The sequence below is a fragment of the Labrus mixtus genome, chromosome 19 (genome assembly GCF_963584025.1).
Source record: "Labrus mixtus chromosome 19, fLabMix1.1, whole genome shotgun sequence".
Lineage (NCBI taxonomy): Eukaryota > Metazoa > Chordata > Actinopteri > Labriformes > Labridae > Labrus > Labrus mixtus.
Genome location: NC_083630.1, coordinates 11,190,907 through 11,198,076, shown reverse-complemented (window position 1 = coordinate 11,198,076; position 7,170 = coordinate 11,190,907).

Genomic DNA, 7,170 nt, shown 5'->3' with positions numbered 1-7,170 from the left:
TCCTGAAATTTGCAAAGTGTCTGTTAACGGTACCACAGCACAAAAAACAGATGGTTTATTTTTGGGCTTTTTATGCCTTAATTTTAGAGATAGGACACAGAGATACGTTTTAGAAATCAAGGAAAGAGATAGTGGGGAATGACATGCAGGAAAGGAGATACAGCTCCGATTCAAACCTGGGCCGCCAGTTTAGAGGACTACAGCCTCTGTACATGGGGTGCACATACCACTACGCTACAGGCGCCCCGAGACAACCTTTTTTAAATGGCAAGTGCTTCTATGACCCCCCCCCCCCGACAGCTGTTCAGCAATACTTTTACACACTAATACACATTTACACGACTCTAAATTTTGCCCTGCTAAAAAAATCCTACTTACATACTTCATTTAACAATGCAATCATTTGCATTTCTGCACTGACATGATGATATCTCTGAAATCCCACCATTTACAAGAATAGAGAAGTTCATTTTCTGCATCTCTCAGATTGATTCGACTCAACTACTCTAAATTAAGCAAAGAACATCTTGAATAGTGGGGATCCAATGTTTGAATTCAATATTGTGTTTTACCTTTATTTTTAGGTTTGAATGTCTGTTGCATCAGTTATCTGCTTAGTTTAATTGGTGAGGCTTTGTGTAATGCTCCTAGTGTTACATTCTGCAAACAAGGAACGTGTACGACGTCTTTGTTTGTTTGAGAAACTGTTGACTGCTCAGTGCAGGCTGCTGTAGAGAAGTCAAGTGTTCTAAAATGTACTTGACAAATATACTTTGCTTATCATTTAAAGTAGCATGAACACCACAGTCATGGAGTGTTCACTTTACTCCAATCGACTTTGACATCATTTATGTTTTATTTGTTCAAACTGGCAGGAATGAAAGGTCTAGTGGCAGAGTCATTAGCAAAAATAAAATGTGGCAATATTCCCCAGTGTTTTAATACATCTACCTGAAATGACTAATTTTGTTTTAATTGACCTGGAATGAGGCCTTTACCTTTACACAGAGAGAAGATGTTCTTCCCACAAGCCGGCAATGATATACCAGAGTCTCTGCAGTAGCTTAGAAAAGAGTGACAAAACACTGATTTGATGTTGTGAGGGGACGTTCGATGGAGTGGATGCAATTTGATTTTGGTACATAACATCAATGCTGAATACAACACCCTGTCCCTGAAAAACTGCTTATCTTCAAATGCAGCTGTGATAATCTGTCTAGAAGTTCTTACTTGATTGACCAAGCAATACAAAACTACTCCCAAGAGTGCAATGGACCAACAGGCCTTTTTTTTCTGACAGATTTAAGCCAAAAACTGTAACTTTTTTTGTGTGTTTTGGCTGTTCGTTGACATGACAACGGTGTTTTGGGAGTCTGAAAACGCTATGTTTGGAAAACAAGTTGAGTCCGCAAACTTTCGAAAACCGCCCAGTCTCTGTCGTCGTGTAAACTAGCAATATGCAGTTCTTCTGAGAATGGAAATTTCTGCAAATGTGCATTACGTTTCCAGTAAATAGCCACGCGTAAGTAGGTGGACAACTACCTGCATTGTAATAAGACAACAGAGTAGAAAGGTGAATCTTCAACATGACAGCACATACACCTGCCTAGAAGATGGTAAAATGCTAGTGTTAGCTAGCGGTCTTTTAGCGAACTTTTAAATGGACAAAACATAGGAAAACAGAGCTTTAGATTATCAAAAACATGGCGAAATTAGAGTTGAAACTTATCACAATTAAGCAGATATAGCCATCTTTACTTTAATATTAATGACAATTTAAATGTAATTTCTCTGAGTCATTAACAGTTACCTTCGGTAATTCCGTCGTTGCTGTTAAGGGATTACCCATAATACCTTGCAACTTCTACTCTGGCGCTGAGCTGCAGTTGCTTATTTCTGACAGCAGGTGTCATTGTTGCCCAATTTAGCTGGATTTAATCAAGACCTTATTAACTATGTTACACACTCACAGTTCAACTTTTGGAACAGCACCATGCTCGTCAATATCACTTCTCCCTCACGGACCGATCAGAATCAATGGACATTACCGAGGAAAGCAGACGGTAACATTCGTTACCTAGCAACAATGAGCGCTGGTGAGAAGCGCTCTGAAAGGGAGGTTGTGAGCACTTCCAGCGCTTTCTGTGGACACATGTCACAAATTCATCTTTATTCTTTGGAGGCAAATATTCATCCTCTGGAAAGGGAACAAAGTGTAGTGAGATTAAACCTTTGCTACTGCTGTTTGCTTTATTAACATTTTCAGTGTATACTTATTTAAACTAGCATGATTTTGAAAGTAGCATTCCCTCAGTGCTCCGTCTGCACCCACCCCCTCCCCTCTGTGCTCCCTCTAAAGCCACGCCCCCTCACTTACATGCACGAGCGCCGTCGCTCCAGAAGCGGATCTCAGCTCATCGCTTGCATTGTGTAGAAACTACGTCATCTCATTTCTCATTCCGCGGTAAGTAAACACTAAACTTAAACACAATACATGGCTACCATGATACCAGAATCTTAAAAAGTGGATCTGGAGGAAATTACCAACCCTGTCTTGAAATGTTTTTATAATTACAGTAGTCTCTTCTTTGGTGGAATAAAACTCACTTATTTGCTGCAGCTGTAACATAATTTCAGAACAAGTTTTATCATTGAAGTGCTCACAGCTCACAACTTCAATAAGGAATGTGTCAATAATTCATCTGTAGCTGACTTGGTGGAGGACTGTTTCCTTTGTAGATGGGCAAACACTGATGTTAGACTTAGAAGATGGAAACAGTTTGAAGAGGGGCGAGAGGTCACCTCTCCTCATCTCACATTACTTGTAACAGCAACATCAGGTTTTATAACTTGTGACAACATTTGACAAATATACTGCAGACCCATACCAATTCTCACCCCTGATATACTTGATCTTTTGTTTTGCTCTGCTTCACCCCAACTCTTGAGTCACCAAAGTGAGGGAGGCACACAGAGAAATTGGTATGGAGCTCTAATACACATGAGCAGCTCTCGGTTTTCCCAGCAGGAGGGAAGGGATAACAACAGTTACCCAACACGATCGTCTAAAGACAGCCAGATCCCAGTGGAACAAGCACCAGTGCACCACTGAAGAAAAACACCATGACGACACAACTAGGGTTCATTTTGTAGAGGATATAAAGTCAAAATATTTAAAGGCAACAAATAAAAATTCCAGACTTTTACCAATTAAAGACACATCACAAAATGTTCACAGACAGCATGAATTCCTCTGTCGAATAAGCAAAATAATTAGGCCTGAATACAAGCCTCCTGATTAACTTGAAAAGTAATTAGTAATGGGAATCCAGGCTCTTTGTTGTGAGCCAGATCATTTGGCTCAGTGAAGCTATAAGAGCTGGCTTTCTTAGCCCTGCTGAACCAAAACAGCTTTTAATTTAATACCACTTTTTACCTTAAAAATTCAGCCAATCTATGCAATGTTTGGATCTTTCATTAGAAGATCATACAGAAGCTTAAGCAAATACTTTTTCAAGTTTCTGGGAGCGCCAGTCTGCTTTACTGAAACAAGAAGGAAAGACCAATGTTCAGGTTACATCTCATTTCATAAAATTAAAATCAGCCACGGGTAAAAAAAAATCTAATACAATTCAAAGATCTGATTTCAATACTGTTGTCTTGTTTACTTGTACCAGTGTAATGAAATAAGATGGATAGTAGAGGGACAGTAGAAAACATAAATGAGGGTATCATGTCACACCAGGCAGTGTGGATGCATATTAATATATTCCTTATGAATGAGAGATGACAATATACTGGCAAATAAGCTAACTATTTCACAGATCAACAGCTAAAAATCCATACTGTAGGCGAGTCATGGTATTGCATACAAATCAATGTTGTCTTGAAGGTTACTCCAAAAGACCCAGAAGCCAAATACACACCCCATATAAAAATCCCTGTTTTGACAGCAGAAATTAACATGTTTACAACCGGGGGGGTATCTTTGTAGTCATGAAGATGAGTGACATTCTCTTGTAGTTCATCAATTTTACTCCTCAGGGATTGGACGTTGGCCAGGATTAAAGATTGTTGAGGAGTTGCTTCCTTAATTGCCGCCGCACTTCCTTTTGCCAACTTCTTTAAGTCCATCAAGGTGCTCCGGTTGTCACAAAATGATTCCCGATTCATGCTGGAAAGCCATGGGGGATTTGTAGAATCCCGAGAGTAACCATTTCACTGAAGATTTAAAAGAAACTCCCACGAGTATTTGATTGTGTGGGAGTGTGACTGACTCCAAGCAAAAAAAAAAAGCAAAGTTCAGAAGTGTCACCAAAAGCAAATGAGATAAAATCTCCATTTCCAATCCAACTCATGTGCTGCACAAGCAACCAATTGGATCTCTGTTGGGCTCCAGATGACATAAAATAACACCTGATAAAAACACTTATAAATACAAGACGAACAGAGGACAAACACATGAGCTGCGGGTCGCCACAGGAGCAGCGCCTTCCACTGAACGACTCAGGGGCTCCTTTGTTCCAGCAGCAGTCAGATATTTTAGTCAACATTTTAGTTGTGGCTCTGACTCATGGCTGTAAACGATGTCTCAAGTGGTTACAGTGTGTTATTTATTTACTTGTTGTGTACAGGGGCGCCGCCAGGACTAAAGTTTTCTAAGGCGTAGAAGACCTGACTGCAAGAAGCTGCGTTGTGGCGGTTTGTCAGGAGGCTTCAGATCCAGCTCTTTGCATGTTATTAGGTCGACTGAAAGTGTGATACTCAGCATTTCTGATACAGCAACCACCATGGATGGCATTCCAAAACCGCCCTTCAGAAATCAATGGGTGACATCACTGAGACTTTGTGCATGTTTATATAAAGTCTACGGGTACCACTCAGTTGAGTTGGGATTTGTAGTTTGATTTTTCATCCACACTCAAATATGGGACATGGCAAAGCAATGCGATTATGAAGTGCAAGTTGGATGTACGTCTCTGTGGACACTTACTAATGGCACACCTGAAAAAGCATATTCTCTACTTTTCATACTCCAGTCATAAAAGTCAGTTAACACAGCTTTGATTTGATGTTAGGAATACGGGAGAAAGTAAAACAACAATGTCAAGTGTGCAGACAAATTCATTCGGTGTTGCCTTCCAAAATGGACATAACTGGATCAAAAAATATTTTTGTATACATTTGGCTGTATTTTTGATATACATGTAAAATAATATATTTTGTTGTGTTTGTCATGCCTGTGATCATTTAGATATGAATGATGCTGTTAAAAGATGCTGCGCTTTCTCCAATAAACAAATGAATTAATTGTGTATAAAATTTTAGTCAAACAAGGGTCTTGTACTTTAGTTCAACATGTATCTTGCATGCAGAACAACTATACACAAGTGCTCAGTGAGTCACAAATGTCTCCTCTGCCACTTATTTTGAGACAAAAAAAACCTTCTTTGTCAGTAAGATTGACTGTATTAGGGCTAACATCAAACCTCCTGTCTCTGCAGTGGGCTTCTGCTGCACCTGGATCCTGTCTAAATTATGTTAAGTTGCTCCAGGCTAATATCACTGCATGCACTTATGAATATTGAGTCGCACATGAGACCCTCATTCAGTCCCCTTGACATTATCCCCACAGGACTGTCCAGAGAGATAATAGGGGCCATACGCTCTAATGTGCTCTCCATTATTAATAGCTCGCTCTTCTGGATGTGTACCAGATCATTTTAAGACATTCAGTGTTCAACTGCTGCTCAGGGAACCTGGCCTGGAACTGGCAGACAAAAAAAACTAGACTAGACTTCATACTGCTCCAGAAATGGATCCTTATGCAGTAGATCTACAAAAGCTAGAACAGATCATTTATTTATGTGTTCTCTATCATTAGACCCAGGAAGAACATTTTTAAATACACTGATCATAATGATTGCATGTATTTGAAAATTAATGCTGGCTTGCACTACTGACCGGCCTAGTACACATTTTTTTGTTTTTCTCTTAAGAGCAAGGTGAGCAGATGCAAAGTCAGAATTAACCTTGGTCAGAATGGAAATATTTAAATGAAGTCCAGGCCAAAAAATACCCCACAACAAACTTATCTTTAAAGTCATGTTTACTTTAGGTTCAGGTTCGGGTTCAGGTTACTTTATTTGTACCCGTAGGTAGATTTGTTTTGCAGCCAGCAAGATAGTGACATCCATTATGACAACACAAACTATAAAACAGATGTCACAAGAAACAACACATTAGAGAGAAGGTAAGCTATTTAATACTAAAACCTAATAAAAAAAAAATATATATATATAAAAATGATAAATGTGTTCAAGGTTCCACCAATCAGGCCATATAAGAGAAAGACATATCAACCAATAACATCTATAAAAATCAATAACCTATTGAATGGGCTAGTGTAAAAAGTATCTTGTTGGGAGTGTCCCATGTGTGTGTGTGGTGTGTGGGGTTGTGTGGGTATTTCTCAGGTTGAATCATCCACCCGGCGCAGCAGTCTGGAGCTGTTTTGAGACCAAGACACTTCATCTGTGCTTCTGAGAGTGTTTTTGTTAGTGATTAACTGTTGAAACGTATACAGGTACTCGTTTAGACGAGGCCGGGTGTTATTATTGTTGTGTACATATTTTGTGACACAACTTTACACTCATCAATCGACCTAATTTCTTCGTTTAGTCACACTACGTTAGACTTAAGTTAGGTTGTGTTGTCTCTTTCTGATTTCCTTATTTATTGATTTGAACAGCACACACCCTTTTAGTTGCCTCACTTTTATATTTTTTTCAAAATGTTACTTCTTTGTTAACAAATAACTTGTTTTTTCCAAGAACAACTGGTTTTATGTTGCTCCCCTTTCTCCCCTCGCTGGGTTGGAAAACGACAAAGCTGTTGAAAAAAGCAAAACATGAAACAGCCAGTCATTTTTTTAAGTCTTCTGTTGTGGTGTTGGACATATAAAGTGTCATTAATCTAAATATTATTGGATTTTTTAAAGTTGGTATATTCTCTTTCCATGTGTGTGTTTTAGTCACATTTTGGCTGCTTTCTCCTGCTGTGTGTGGCCACTAGCAGAGACTTTACATCTGCTTTTACCAGATGTTTCTTTTGAGGCACAGTCTCTGCTGCTGCTGCTGCTGCTCTGGTCATTCTAGACTGATAGATTGG